Genomic DNA, 16,605 nt, shown 5'->3' with positions numbered 1-16,605 from the left:
AAATAAATAAATAAATATAATTTTTTAAAGTGGGAAAGAACAGAGACAGAGGACCAATTATGCTATTTTGAGGCAACTGATATGAGAAATAACTGAATTTTGTACTGGGGCAGTAACTGTTAGGGCATGGAAAGGAATGGATTTGAAAGAATTTAAAGAGACAATTAATTCCACTTGGTAAATTACTATATTGGGCTGGGGAGCAGAATGATGGGAAAATGGAAAGAGTGAAGGGTGATGCCTTCTGACCTGTGCACCTGGGTAGAAAAGTTCATTGAGATGAGACAAATGATTAACTGTTTTAGTAAGATGAGGAAGGGATTGGGGCAGATAATTGTTTGGGACATGAAAAATTACTCTGCTGATAATATACACAGGCAGAGAAGTACAGGGGCAGCTGGAGCTTGGAAAGAGATTTGGACTGACAGTGTAGATTTGCAAATCATCACCGTATACCTGGTCATTGAAGTCATGGGTACCAGGCTGATCAAAAAGACAAGTCTTAGAGTTGTAAATGAACAACCAAGTAGGTAAAAAATATACCAGAATAAAAACTATACTCTTTGTACTCTGAATTTCTCACTGTTCTCCATGACACTTTCACTCTTGCATACCTTCTCACTTTTGAGGATATTATTCATCGTACCTGGAAAGCCTTGTGCTTCTGTTTTCACTCCCTCTGACGTGTTCCTCACCAGGATTAATCAGTTGGACCTGAGATGTAATTTAGGCACAAGAAATCTGAAAGTAGGTGTAACTGAGACGGTGCAGAGTGAAACAAGCCAACTACATTCAATATTTACTTTTATCCATCCTTAGGCAACTATGAATAACATGTTCAAATGTTAACTGTTTCCTGACTCCTCAGAATGACATCTCTTTGTTGCCCAAACAATCTGTCCTTATAATTTTTATGATCCTTAAAGAATTACTTTATATTCATGTATTTTTATGTCTTCTACTTCTCTTAGACTAGAAATTCTTCAGTGTGCTTGTGTGTCAGTTTTAGTCCTCCAAGAATAGGACCAAAGAAGATGCCACGATGAGATTAGACATTGGATAATTTATTGGGGGAACACCTGTGAAGGATAAAGCAGGGGGGGGGGCAGAGAAAAGGGGAGTGTCTTCAGATCATGACACAAGTCTGATACTTGTGAAAGAAGAGTAGATAAAAAAAAAAGTTTAGGGAAGAATAGCTTCAGACCTCAATGCAATTTTCAGAATGTTTCTAGTGGCTCTGGAGTGAATGCTGTGGTAACTAGAATGAGCAGTGATATAGTCTCTCCGTCAGGTTTTTCAGAACGGAGATGTATGCAGCATACATCCTTGACTTCCACATGTATTTTGAAAGCTGCTTGGAATAAATCCAAAGTATAAAAAATGTTTTAATGAACAATGAATCAAATGAATGACTTAATAGTTTTCTAGAAGTTTTGACGGGTTTTCTTGCTTGTCTTTTTCTTTTTTTAAAATAGATTTTCTTTGCTTGTCCTTTTTAAACCAAATGCATATATTGAAAATGAATAGTAAGGAGAATTTAACTGACTCTTACTAGGACCTTGATTTCATTAATATCACATATTCATCAACTGAGATTCTAGCCAGATTAAATTTTATAATTGTTATTTATATCCTAATAATCAGTAAATTTAATTTAGACTTAATTAAGAAGTTGTGGTTACTCTCTGCTATCTCTTGTCAAATAATGAAATCTGCTTTTTGTTGTTGTTTTTCATTTCTATACTACTTATACAAAAGAAAAATTAACCAAAAAATAACATTGTTACAATAACATTAATGTCAAACAACTATTGCTTCAGTAGGAATTAATATTTCAAGCAACCAAAAAAAATCTTAATTGTTTTCAAAAACTTTTCCAATGACAGTAAAGCCATTTTTTATTTTTAAATAATGCAGACTATGGGTTTTAAATATTCTGTTATGGCTCATTGAAATAATGGAATAAGTTTAAAATGGTAGTGTAAATTAAACTTGACTAAATAAAAAATATTCCTTTTGCATACTGACCAAAAACTGTGAATTAAATACATCAAGTTGAAAATAAAACTTATTCTTGAATAAGTTCAAAATTACAGATGTCTTTTAAATGAGATTTTTTAAAGAAGCAGGTGGGGTAATATTTATATTAAATAGGCATGTGTATTAGTTTCCTAGGGCTGCCATAAAGAAGTACCACAAACAGGGTGGCTTAAACAATAGAAATTTGTTCTTTCACAGTTTGAGAGGATAACAATTTGCAATCAAGTTGTTAGCAGGGCCATACTTTCCTTGAAGGCTCTAAGGGAGGACTTTTCTTTGCCTATTTCTAGAGTTTGGTGTTTTCTGGCCTTCCTTGGCATTCATCAGCTTGTAGGTGTAAGACTCCAATCTCTGCCCTGTCTTCATAAGGTTTTCTTCTCTCTGTCTTCACATCACCTTTCCCCAGTTTCTATGTCTCTGTGTCTCTTCCCCTCTTATTATAAAGACACAAGTCTTACTGGATTTAGAGCTTACCCTACTCCAGTATGACCTCATGTTAACCTAATTACGTTTACAAAGATCCTATTTTCAAATAAGATCACACTCTGGGGTTCCAAGAAGGACTTGCATTTGGGGGACATTATCTAATTCAATATAGAATGTATTAAATAAGTAATTTTAACATGTATTTTGTACTTTTTTATGCTAGGCTCAAAGTGTTTAGATAGTTTATCAAATATTCCTGTAGAAAATTATATCATTAGATAGTTGAAAGAAAAATACAAAATTGATTATTATTGACCACAACTAAAAATAATTTATGCACCCACTATGTAACTGTACCATGAAAATAGAGTGATCAATCAACTTAATGCTCTAAGGTGGTAGGCCAGTATCCTAATCTCTATCATTTTTTAAAATAAATTTATTTATTTTATTTATTTGTTTTTGGCTACGTTGGGTCTTCGTTGCTGTGCACAGACTTTCTCTAGTTGCGATGAGTGGGGGCTACTCTTCATTACAGTGCACGGGCTTCTCATTGCTGTGGCTTCTCTTGTTGCAGAGCACAGGCTGTAGAGCGCAGGCTCAGTAGTTGTGGCTCATGGGCTTAGTTGCGATGAGTGCGGCCTACTCTTCATAGCAGTGCACGGGCTTCTCATTGCGGTGACTTCTCTTGTTGCAGAGCATGGGCTGTAGAGCGCAGGCTCAATAGTTGTGGCTCATGGGCTTAGTTGCTTGGTGGCATGTGGGATCTTCCAGGACCAGGGCTTGAACCCATGGCCGCTGCATTGGAAGGAGGATTCTTAATCACTGTGCCACCAGGGAAGCTCTCTATCATTTTTTAAATAAGAGCCATTCTACTATTTACAGTTTTAAAAATGGTCCAAAATTCAAATATGTAGCTAAAATAGACTGGTTACAAGTAATATGATATAACACATGTTTTTGAAATTCTTTAGTTTATTCTCATTAAGCTATATGCGAGGTAAGAATTTACCTAAAACATACGTGAAAGCCTAAGTGGCCAAATAAAACTTGGAGAACAGGGAACAAGTTGCCAAGGCCAGAGACCTGGAGGGAAACAGAGAGCAAGCTACATGTGGGTCATTTGTAGAGAGTTTAGTTAAGGAATTATTTATAGAGATATGCAGAGAGTGTAGGGGTGGCATTAAGTGTGCAGTGCCCTAGAGCTAGTAACAGTAAAAGTGAGGGTTCTTTTCCTTCCCTAAGCCCAGAAGAAGAAGTTACCTGGAGCCAAAAACAAAGAGGCTAAGGGGAGAGGGCCACTTTACACAAGCTGATACCCTAGGTCATGTACTCAGTCAAGTGAAGCAACCTTGCAAGGAAGAAGCTAGGGTAATAATTAATCTGGCTTCTATTTCCTTCCTCTACCTGCCTGCCAATCCTCACATTGTCAGATTCCAACCAGAAGCCAGAAGCAAGAAAGCTCATTGATTTATATCTATACAGATCAACCTCTCAGAGCACATCCTTGGGTGGACAACGTTGTAGTGAAGATTTGAAAGTTCATCTCAGTTTTTTTCTATACCTATCCTAGAACATCGTTTACACTGTCTGATAAAAGTTAAAGAATAATGCCATTTAAATTTTCATTTTTAATACGATTTAGTCCTCATGTCAATCTTCCTTTTTATTTGACAGCTGAAAGCCGAGTTTAGCTAGATCCTACAGTCAAAGCAGTGATAAGAGGTAGGGAATCACTGTGTCATTGTTTTTTTTTTTTTTGTTACGTGTAGAAGCAAACGCTCTGCAATTGACAGTGACATTACATGGTGTTTGTGTAGTGGGCAGCAGATTCATTCTAGCATGCTTTACAGCAATTGCTGCCATTTGATAAGCAACTCCATATGGACTGAGGCTGAAGCACTAAATCATTGTGTCTCCTTCATGCCAAGCACTGATTCATTGCAGTAGCTTACCCTGCAACTCATTGCTGCTAGAGTTTAGAAAATATTATTGTTTTCCCCAGTCACAATGATATCTTCAGTTTATTCTCTCTCTGGCTGGATTTGACCATGTTGATATTTTAGTATCGTCATGTGTGTGCTAAACTATTTTCAATCAGGCATCTACTTATAATCATAACAGGGTTTGAAGGGACCTTAAAGGTCACATGATCTCCCTTCTCACTAGATGCACACCATCCCCAAATGATAGTCATATATCTGGCTTCTGCTCGAATAATCCAATGACAGGGAACTGACTACTTGAGATGCAGCCTCTTCTATGCTTGGATAGCTTTCATTGCTAAAAGTTCTTCCTTATGTTGAGGGGAAATTTATTCACTCTATTTTCAAATCTTAGTCCTAGTTCTATTCTCTAGAATAATAAATTTAACTTTATATTTTTTGTTAACTCTTAAATATTCACTACTTTAAGATATTTAGCAAAGCACACACAATTTAGTTATGGGGTATAGCCCCTAATAACCATACAGAACAAATCTATTCTGGTCTTTGTTTTCCAAAGCAGTGAGTTCTATGACATTCTAATTCTATACAGAAATTCATGTTAAAAATCAAACTAGAATCTTAGAAGTGTGGAATTCAAAGAGCTACTCAAAATTATATATTGATGTCCTGATTCTTCTTCAGAGTTATATGTGAAGCAGGTTATATGTGGGAATTTCAGGAAAAAAAAATTGTTTTCATTTGTATATAAATGACATTGCTCATGCAGAGTTCTTAATCTCAAAATCCAAACTTAAACTTGATGTAAAAAACAAATCTAAATTTTGAGTGAAATTCCTATTAATGTCTTTTGTTTTACTTTTCATCTAAATCTGAAAAAGAGAAAAGAAAAAAATGAATACATTCTAGGAATGCCAACGAAACATAACCATTGACTTACATATTGACCACTAACTAAACATTTAATTACTGAACATATATATAAAACATGACATCTCCAGGCTCTAACTTAAGAGCACTTTTATTAAAACTGGATTTTCCAGTGCTCCATCGTCCACTATGAAGATTACTTACCTAACTTATTCCCCTGCATCTAGTTTATCTTATCTTCCAAACTTTCCTCACCTAGGCAATGGACTAAATATCTGCTAAGCTAGTCTTACCATGTATTTATATCAATATTTATTTATTGATTTATTTATTAATCAAATGAATTGATTAATTCATTTATTTATTAAGAATTGAACATTTACTCAGGTCAGGCACATAAGAAAAAAGGAACAAGAGTCAATCTAACCTATGAAAATATCATCAACTTTTTTCCCAGATTTAGTTCTGCACATCACACTCTTCCTACATTCTTTTCCTTAACAGTACTGTCTTGAGAACGATACTTGAAAAAATTTAGATAACTTGTTTTACTTATGTAGATATTACCATAGTTAAGGATACTATAAATGCTGGCAATCGATTAAATGTAAAAAATTAAATTCTTAATTCATCTAGAATATTTAACACTTTAATATTTTATATGTTCTCTACTCTTCAAGACACTTATCTTTTTTTTCTGACTGAAGTGTTTAAAATTAATTTTTCCGAAGAAAATCAACCAAAAAATTCAATTCATATATAACCATAAGAAAATTATTGATTATTTATTATTATATGAATGACTTATATTTAAATGAACTTATAGTCTCAGAAAATTCATATAATATTAGATGAATAATACAACTAAAATATAATTGAATTGGAAAAATAATCAAATTTAATGATTATATCCTCTTTACTTATCTTCATAACAACATTTTTATGCCATTTTCGCTAATTTGCCTCTGTAATTAAGGCTTGTTAATAAAGTATAACAGCATCAGAAAACATAGGGTAAAACATGTGCAAAGGTAAAACTACATAATTGTGTCCTTGTTGAAAGCAACCCTTACCATGTGTACAGTATATAGAGATAATTTTTATGAAGACTGTTGTTTAAGATGATTTTTGGTACCTGTATTTAACTATAAAGTGTCAAAAGCAAAATAATTTCCTACACAAACCCTTCTGGAATTAGCTTTCAATAAAATTTTGGATAATGGGTGAATATTTTTTTTCCTGTGGAACAGAACAGCTGCGTACTTTAGGTGATGTCAACATATTTATGGAACCATTGCGTCATTTGTTCAATGCACTTTGCAGGCTGCATTACACAAACGAGGTGAAAACAGCAGGATATTATTTATGCTGCACTGTGGCTTTGAAAGTGACACCACAATCTTTCTAAAAGTTATTAATTTAGCAACACAAATGTAGATTTCTTCCTACTTTTCTGATGGTAACAATCTGCAATTCTTTTAAAGAAAAAATGTACTTAGCATGTTTGAAACTTTATTTCCATTATTTGTTTGCATTTTGGTAATAGGTAAACATAGTGAAGGGGGAAGAAAAAACAAAACCCTTCCCCCAGGCTTCAAGGTGCAGACTATTTGATCGACATGTTTTGAATCATTTTAAAGACAAGTGTGACCTCAAAAACATTTCTACCCTAAACTGAATTAAACTGGGATAACGGTGGGGTTGGAAATCTAGCTAGGCTTCCTGAGCTCTGTCAGTGATTTATTAACTGAGAATCTTTGGGGAATCTCTCAAGAAGAAAAGTCTTCCTTTCAGAGCTCTGCTATTTAAATCTCAATACTATGGAAATTTAAATTTTTCCCAGGCTTTCAAACCATGGGCTTCAGCTTCCAACTTCCTCGTTTGACAGCACTGCCCCAGAGCACAAATGAGCAGCCAAAATGCAATTACCCAGCATCTGATGTCAGGGTGCCTCCTCACTCACACACTAGAAGCAGTAATGTTGCTTCCTCTGTCCCAATTGGCTCTCACTCTCCCTGTGATTTAGGTTCTTGGTAGTTGCAGTGCGATCATTAAGCACAAGTAAGACCGGGAGAGAAGGAAGTCATATTTATTGCACAGCTAATTAGGCACTGTGCTAGTTCCTCACATATGTTATTATTCAATTTCCTTTCTGCTTTAATGACTCTTTACATCTCTCTACCAATATATTCTGTTTCCTGATTAGACCTTCCAGTGAAATATGCAGTTTTGATCCCTGGCTGGTCTTTTCCCCACAATCCCTATTTGCTTTCTTACACTGGCAAACAAAGTAACTATGCTCTTTTTTCTTTCTTTTTTTCTTTTTACTCATCTTCTGGAATGTCTAAACTTCAGCCTAGTCTGAGAGACCAGTTACAATCACTGGCCCTTTTCCTGGGTCTTATTCTGGCCTCACATGCCTTTCAAAGTGGAAGGTACCTCTCAAGAAAGAACAATTTACTTAAGTCTTCTCTTTTTTATTTTTATTGTTTTAATCTTGAAAAAACATAAATAGATAAAATGAACTCTGAGCATCACTTTTCCATTCCCTTCTAAGCCATAAATGAAGGAGAATGACTTCTTTATGTCTCCCAAATATATGATCATTTAATCTCTTTTCCATCTCAAAAAAAAATCGAAAAAAAAAAGTTGATATTATTCCTCATCCCAGGTTATTAGAAGAGAATGGGTAGAGTTTTGTTCTAATGAGGCCCAATTTGGTGTACTTGATGTCCTGCAATGTAGCTTAATACAGTCTGGACTTGCCTATCTCAGAAATGTGAAGTGATAACAGTTAAGAGAAAGAGAGAAACTTCATACTGAAAACAGGCCTATAGGATAAGCATTATTATCTAAATTCTATAGAACTGAACTGAAAAGAAAAGAACTGAAACTCATGCAATTTTAATATTTGTTTATTCAACACAAGGAGTGGCAATTTTGAACTCAGGTCTCTTTAAATCCAAAGATAATGTACTTTGCATTATAATATGTCTCCATAGCAGAAGAACTCTATGGAAGAAGACTATCTGTGACTTATTACACTAAATATTCAACAGTTGGCATGAGAGTTTACAACCAAGAGACTCAATATTTTATGATAGTAGCACATTGTAGATGATATATGATAAATGGTTAACCTAAGTTTGATTCATCTTTTTTTGTAAATGAATTATAAGACATAATTTTCATACAATAAAATACAGTTGTTTTAAGATTACAGGTCAACAAGTTTTATTATTATTTTAATACTATGATTTATACTTAACAAATGTATGCGCTTGTCTAACTTCTGCCCCCAATCAAAATCTAGAATATTTCTGTAACTCTAAAATTTTCCTCTTTCCCTGATGTAGTCAATCCACTGGGACCTCCCATCTCAGACAACCCTTATCTGATCTCTATCAGAGATATAAGTCTAGTCAAGGTCTAGAATTTCGTATAAATGGAAACAGTATGTAGCTGCTTTGTGTCTGGTTGTGCCTGGTTTGTTTTGCTTGATATAATGTTTTGAATTTCATCATTATTGTTGTAATATCAGAAGTTTATAATTTTTATTGCAAAATACTCTCCCATTGTATGCATGCACCTTAGTTTATTTATCCATTCACCAGTTGATGGGTATTAGATTTATTTCCATTTTTTGCTTTATGAACAAAATGGTTATGAACATTTGTGTACCAGTTTCATTGCAGACCATATTTTTTCTTTTGAATTAAAAAAGTCTGTACATATTTTAGATATAAGTCCTTTGTCAGATAGATATATTACAAACATTTTCTTTGAGTCTGTGCCTTACCTATGTATTTCCTTGCTGTTATCTTTGGAATATCACAAATATTTAATTTTTTGATTGGGGTAAGTTGTTATATAACATTATATAAGTTTCACGTGTACAACATTATAATGTGATATTTGTATACACTACAAAGTGATCACCACAATAAGCCTAGTTACCATCCATCACCATACAATTTATATCCTTTTCTCATTTCAGCCATTCCCCAACCCTCTTCCCTTCTGGTAACCACCAGTTTGTTCTCTGTATCTGTGAGTTTTGTTTTGTTTGTTTATTTGTTTTGTTTTTTAGGTTCTACATATAGGTAAAATCATATGGTATTTGCCTTTCTCTGTCTGACTTATTTTACTTAGCATAAAACCCTCAAGTATTAACCATGTTGTTGCAAATGGCAAGATTTCCTTCTTTTCTATGGCTGAGTAGTATTCCATGGTGTTTGTATGTGTATATATGTGTGTGTGTGTGTGTATACATCTTCTTTATTCTTTACCCATTCACTCACTTTCCTTCTCTCACAGCCCCCTTCCTCCATCTTCAAAGCCGGAAATATCAGAGACCTTCTCATACTACCATTTCTCTGGTGCTCTCTCTTCTGCCTCTCTTTTTGATTTATAAGGATCCTTGTGATTGTACTGGGCCCAGACAAGCAATCCAGTAAAATCCTCCACTGCAAGGTCAGCTGATTAGCAAGCTCAATTCTTTCTGCACCTTAACTCATCTTTGCCATGTAAGATAACATATTCACAGGTTCCAGGGATTAAGATATGGACATCTTTGGGGGCCTATAATTCTGCCTACTAAAACTAGTATAGCTGTATGATACATCTTGAAATAGGTAACATAAGCTTTCTTCCAAATTTGTTCTATTTTAGTTTGTTTTTTTTTTTTTTTACTGTATTTGTTTTCTTTATCTTTTGCATTTCTAGAAACATTTTGGGACCATGTTGTTAATTTCTACAAAAAACAAAAACAAAAACAAAAACAAAACCTGGTGGGATTTTAATTTCAATTTTAAGCTTCCATTTTATTTTGTTTCTGAATTCTTTTGAATTATGTTTTTAGCATTTAACTTTATTTATTAGCTATATTTCTTTTAATTTTATTGGAGTATATTTGATTTATAATTTTGTGTTAGTTTCAAGTGTACAGCAAAGTGATTCAGTTATACATATACATATATTCATTCTTTTTCAGATTCTTTACCCATATAGGTTATTACAGAATATTGAGTAGAGTTCCCTGTGCTATACAGTAGGTCGTTGTTGGTTATCTATTTTATATAGAGTAGTGTGTGTATGTTTATCCCTCCCTACCACGTTTCCCCTTTGGTAACTATAGGTTTGTTTTCAAAATCTGTTAAGTTTGTTTCTGTTTTGTAAATAAGTTCATTTGTATTATTTTTTAAAATTTGATTCTACATATGAGTGATATCATATGATATTTGTCTTCCTCTGTCTGACTTACTTCACTCTGTAGGACAGACTCTAGGTCCATCCATGTTGCTGCAAATGGCATTATTTTGTTCTTTTTTATGGCTGAGTAATATTCCATTGTATATATGTACCACATCTTCTTTATCCACTCCTCTGTCAATGAACAGTTAGGTTGCTTCCTTGTCTTGGCTATTGTAAATAGTGCTGCAATGAACATTGGGGTGCATGTATCTTTTCGGATTATGGGTTTCTCCAGATATATGTCCAGGAGTGACATTGCTGGATCATATGGTAGTTCTATCTTTAGTTTTCTAAAGAACCTCCATACTCTTCTCCAAAGTGGTTGTACCAATTTACATTCCCACCAACAGTGTAGGAATGTTCCCTTTTCTCCACACCCTCTATGGCATTTATTGTTTGTGGACTTTTTGATGATGGCCATTCTGACCAGTGTGAGATGATACCTCATTGTAGTTTTGATTTGCATTTCTCTGATAATTAGTGATGTTGAGCATCTTATTAGCTATATTTCTATTTGTTTTTTTTTTCATTTTGAGATTTTATCCAGGGTTTACAATATGTATTTTAAAAATCACACTGTACCTTCAAATAACAAAATACTGCTTTACCTAAATTCCAGAAATGCTACAACTGATTGTTATTTGGACTACTGACTTGTATGAGTTCTTCATATATATTTGATGTTAACCTCTTGTCAGATAAATGACTTGCAAATATTTTCTCCTATTCCGTAGGTTGCCTTTTAATTTTGTTGATGGTTTCCTTCACTGTGCAAAAGCTTTTGACTTTATGTAATCCCACTTGTTTAATTTTGCTTCTGTTGCCTTGTTTTTGGTGTCAAATCCAAAAAAATCATTGCAAAGACTAATATGAAAGAGCTTACCACCTATGTTTTCTTCTAAGAGTTTTATGGGTTTAGGTCTTAGGTTCTTTCAAGTCTGAAATTCATTTTGATTTGATTTTTGTAAATGGTGTAAGATAAGGGTTCAGTTTCATTTTTTTGCTTGTAGCTGTTCAGTTTTCCCAGCACCATTTATTGAAGAGACTGTTTTTTCCTTGTTATATATTCTTGGCTCCTTTGTTGTAAATTAGTTGACCATGTATTGATGGACTTATTTCTGGGTTCTCTATTCTGTTCCATTGATCAAAAATGATAATAATATAAATAAATAAAATGAAAACATTACAAAATATGTTTCTGTTTCTCCCCTGTCCTCTATTATTTCTACTTATAACTCTCATTGTACTGGTTTGGTTTTGCTTTAAGAGTCAAATATTCTTGAAGGAAGTTTTATTTTTAGTGGGAAGAGTCTTTTATATTTATTCACATTCCTATCATTTGCATAACTTTCAATTTCTTTCTAAAAATTTGAGTTTTTATCTGGAATAGGCTTCCTTTAGGTTATAGAATGTCTCTTAAACTTTCTTATATTGTGAACTTTCTCAACTTTTGTTTTTCTGAAAATGTTTTCATTTCACCTTTATTTTTCTGAGTATAACCTTCTAAGTTGAAGTTAAAAATTTTTTTACCTCTATTAATAATTTATTCTATTGTCTTCTGGCTTGCATTGTTTCCAATGAGAAGTCAGCTAATTTTTTTATATTTGTTTCCCTGTACATAATGTATCTTTCTTTGTTGGCTGCTATTAAGACTTTCTTTTGATCATTGGTTTCCAGAATTTTTATCATGATGCCTGAAATTTGTTTAAAAAAATTTTATCCTACTCTGATTTTGCTGAATTTCTTGTTCTGTGGATTTATATTGCTCCTAAAATTAGAAAATATTTGCTCACTATTTCATCAAGTATTTTTTCCTCCTCATCTTTTCCCAGGTTCCAATTACACGTATGTTAAGTTACTTATTTTCCTTCAGATCACTGAATTTCTATTCATTTTCAGCCTTAGTACTGTGTTTTATTTTGAATAGTTTCTATTGATCTGTCTTCAAGTTTTTTGTAATTTTTGTTTATAATGTCTAATCTGCTATTATGCCCATCCCGTGATGATTTTCATTTCAGGATTTTTCTAATCAAGAAATTTCATTTGTTTCTTTTTTAATAATTTGTTTTCTTTCCTTATTATGTTCATGTTTTTACTTTACATTTCTATACATATTTATCATAGCTGTTTTTATGACCATGTTTGATAATTATATTATATTCATTATTTATGTTCTCTTATATTTACTGATTTTTTTCCTGATAATGGATGATATTTTTCTACCTAATAAAAAAATTTTTTTTTTATCCTGGACAATATAAATTTTATTGATGAATATATGGATCTTGCTGTTTTCCTTTAAGAATGCTTAGTTTTGTTCTGATCATCAGTAAAATGTATTTGCAGCTCAGCTTGAGTTTTTCAGGTCTTATTTATAAGTTTTATTAGTATGAGTCTAGACTAAACTTCAGGGGCAGTTTAATTTTACTCCTACCACATGACATGGGCTCTCCACTATCTCCACTAAAACCTGTGTGCTCAATATGGTATGTTATTTCTGATTTTGTCAAACTTGAATATTTCACAAACCTATGTGTTGTAGGAGTTTTCAGTTTATAGCATTTTGGTATTTGTTCTTTTCTTGGTTTAATTAAATCTTACCCTATGATATGCATCTTATTACTCAGCCAAACTCCATAGTACACATAAAAAGAGTTCTACATGTTCTTCCTCTGTATAGCTTCCTACTCTCTGGTATTCTGTCTTGAATGTTCCAGCCATATCAGACTTTCCGAATTTTGATCCCTGCCTTCCAACTGCAGCAAGGTCTCTGTGGTCAATCCTTCCTACTCCAGTTTTTGGTAAATATTTCAGGATAGAAAGCTGGTATGAGCAAAATATTCATTTGATTAGTTTCCCTAATTAAACTAAAGCAATAACAATTTCTTTATTGAACATATTCTTAATTGAAGAAAAACAAAAACAGCAGTAATAACAATGTAAAAATAGGTTCATGTTTTTACTTCCTCTGTGTAGGTAACTCAGTGGAGCTGAATAAATTTGCTTACTTGTTCACCTCAGTTTTGATACTTTGCATATCTATAGACCTAGCCTACTAACATATGAATGGGCACATCTGCTCCTTTCAAACTGTGGTACATATATACAATGGAATATTAGCCATAAAAAGGAACAAAAATGGGTCATTTGTACAGACATGGATGGACCTAGAGACTGTCATACAGAGTGAAGTAAGTCACAAAGAGAAAAACAAATATAGTATATTAACACATACATGTGGAATCTGAAAAAATTGGTATAGACACTCTTATTTACAAAGCAGAAATAGAGACACAGACGTAGAGAACAAATGTATGGATACCAAGGTGGGAAAGGGCGGGTGGGATGAATTGGGAAATTGGGATTGACATATATGCACTATTGATACTATGTATAAAATAGGTAGCTAATGAGAACCTGCTGTATAGCACAGGGAACTTTACTTAATGTACTGTGGTGACCTAAATGGGAAGGAAATCCAAAAAAGAGAGGATATATGTATATGTACAGCTGATTCACTTTGCTGTACAGTATAAACTAACACAATATTTTAAAGCAGCTATACTCCAATAAAAAAAATGATAAATGCTCAAAAAAAAAACTGTTAAACTACCCAAATCCCTCCCAAGCAGCAACAATTACAACACCTTTTCCAAAGTAAAAATTTGAACATAAATATTTCCAAAAATGAACTTTTTTGAAGGGAATATTACCAGTTATCTATTCCATTTTATGCGTAAAAATTTCCACAGGGAAATCACCAGAGCATCTGTGCATTAGTCGCCTAACAGCTGTAAGCATCTACCTTCATGCACAGTTTGATAAACCAATATGAACTTTTATAGAATTTTATGGAAGAGTTATATAGCAATCTTTTTAAAAAAATTAACAAACATTGACTTGCTTTTCTTTGTTTTTAGAATTAGGAAACAAATATGTATTTACTGATGACAATGCACCCGGCAATGTGCTGGTGACCTGATATACTTTCATTTAATCGTCATAAATACCCTCTGAGTTATATATTATTATTCCTCTTCTCCAAATGAGATAAGATAGAAGTTTATTCATTTTCCAAGATCTAACAGCTACCAGTAGCAATGCTGCAATTTCAACGTAATTATTTTAATCCAAACTATTTTATTTTTACAAAACATGATACATTTTGATTACCTATTGCTCTTTTCTAATTTCATACCACATGTTATAAACCCAACACTTGTACAAGCTTAGAGGGCCCCATGTGTCAGCAGATGTTAGTTTGCTTCCCTCTAAACTGCCACTCACACACATGTATTGTATTAGTGAGACATACAGAATTTACTAAAGGTGAAATAAAGGAAGTAAGAGAGGCTTTGGAGTCCATAAATAACAGGAAAAAAAAAAATCCAGACAAAAGAAACTCCCAAATTTTGATATTTCTATTCTTAAATATTGAAGTGCTTTTCAAATTGTTTTTATCACAATGTCTTTAGCTTTTTCTCTCCCCTTTTTTCTCCTTTGAAGGTCTTTCCTCCTTTCTTGTTGTCTTTTACCTCCATCCCCACAACTCTGATCTTCTCTATGTTCAGTGTTCACTAAGGATTTTCCACTTCCCCCTCTCTTTAGTAATCACATTTATTCCTCTTTAACTTAAGTATTTGTCCTAAGAGGTTTATCAAAAGCAATGTCCCAATTAATTCAAGTAAAAACATTTCATAGAAACTGTTAAGAGAATACGTACTGCTGTTTGTAATTATACATATAGATTTTTATTTAAAATGTCAAATTTCACTGTCAGTATAAGTTAACATAAACAAGAGTAAAGGACTAGGAACTCTAATGCTTCCAATGCATTGTTGCAAAACAATTATTCAAAATATACCTAAAAATCTGTGTTTTGTGTATATATGTATATATTTTTCTTACTTCTCTGTACTATTTAGGTAGGTGCTAATACAGTAAAAATAGTTGATAACAATGAAACATTTATACTAGAAAAAAATAAGGCCTAAATAACCAGTTTTTAATACTTGTACTATGTCATAGATTAACAATAACATCACTTGTTATTAATTACTTTATAAATACATGTACAGAGTCAGTTGCTACATTATAATTACATGTTTAAAGGGAGATAATTTGGATTATTTACATAAATAACAAAAGAATGGTAAAAAAAATGTACCAATTTCCTAAATGATTTTCTTAAGACTCTGGAGTGTTTTATATCCATACTTATGTTACCAACCCTCCCAATTCGGTCCCTAAGCATCCTTCTGTCTGGTGGTGTTCAAGCCAATAGAATGAAACCAAGTTCAGTTCAGAAGCAAATGAAATCTGTATTCTTTGATCAGAGAATGGAGAGGTGCGTGCTGAAGCTCTAGAGCACACGCTGTCCCCCACATGCTGTGGGCAGGGCTGCTACATAGGGATGAGTCAGTGGGGAGGAGTTGGAGTTCTTGTGGGGTGGGCGTAGCTGTGCTGCTCATGCTCCAGACCACAGGGCCAGGCTCAGTGTCTCTGCACACGGCCCTCAGCTGCCATCTTGAATTGAGGTGTCCTGCCCTGCATTTCTGCACATTGTCCCAGAGCTGAGGTGTCGGTGCAGTCATTTTGCATTAGGAACTCTGGTCTAAGTGCCTGTGCAAGGTCTCTGCCTGTGGCACCCTATGAGCAAGTGAAACTAGACCAAGCACAAAGGAAAAATAAAAGGTTAGACATTATTTTATTAGCCGGATTCTATTTTTGTTTCCCTGGAATTGTTCCTGGGCTTTGCCAGTGACACTTAAAACAATGAAAAAATTGAAGGAATGGTATTAAAGTGCCAGGTAGCAGTTTTGATGATCTTCATACTGTTTTACTTTATACTTAATGACATTGATAAAATGGAGCAATGTTGTATTTCACAGTTCCAAGTGTTTTCCAATCATGCTGTATAATTTCACTTCGCAAGTGAGTGTGTATAAGTAGACTCATGGGAGTATATCTTTTTTCTTTTAAAAAATACATACATTTGATTAAGAAAATAAAATAGCAAATTTACCTAGCAATTTGACCTCAAGGATTTGAAAAATTGATTATTTAAGAA

The sequence above is a fragment of the Balaenoptera physalus genome (assembly GCF_965194825.1).
Source record: "Balaenoptera physalus genome assembly, chromosome: 4".
NCBI classification, from domain to species: domain Eukaryota; kingdom Metazoa; phylum Chordata; class Mammalia; order Artiodactyla; family Balaenopteridae; genus Balaenoptera; species Balaenoptera physalus.
Note: the sequence above shows the minus strand (reverse complement) of the source record.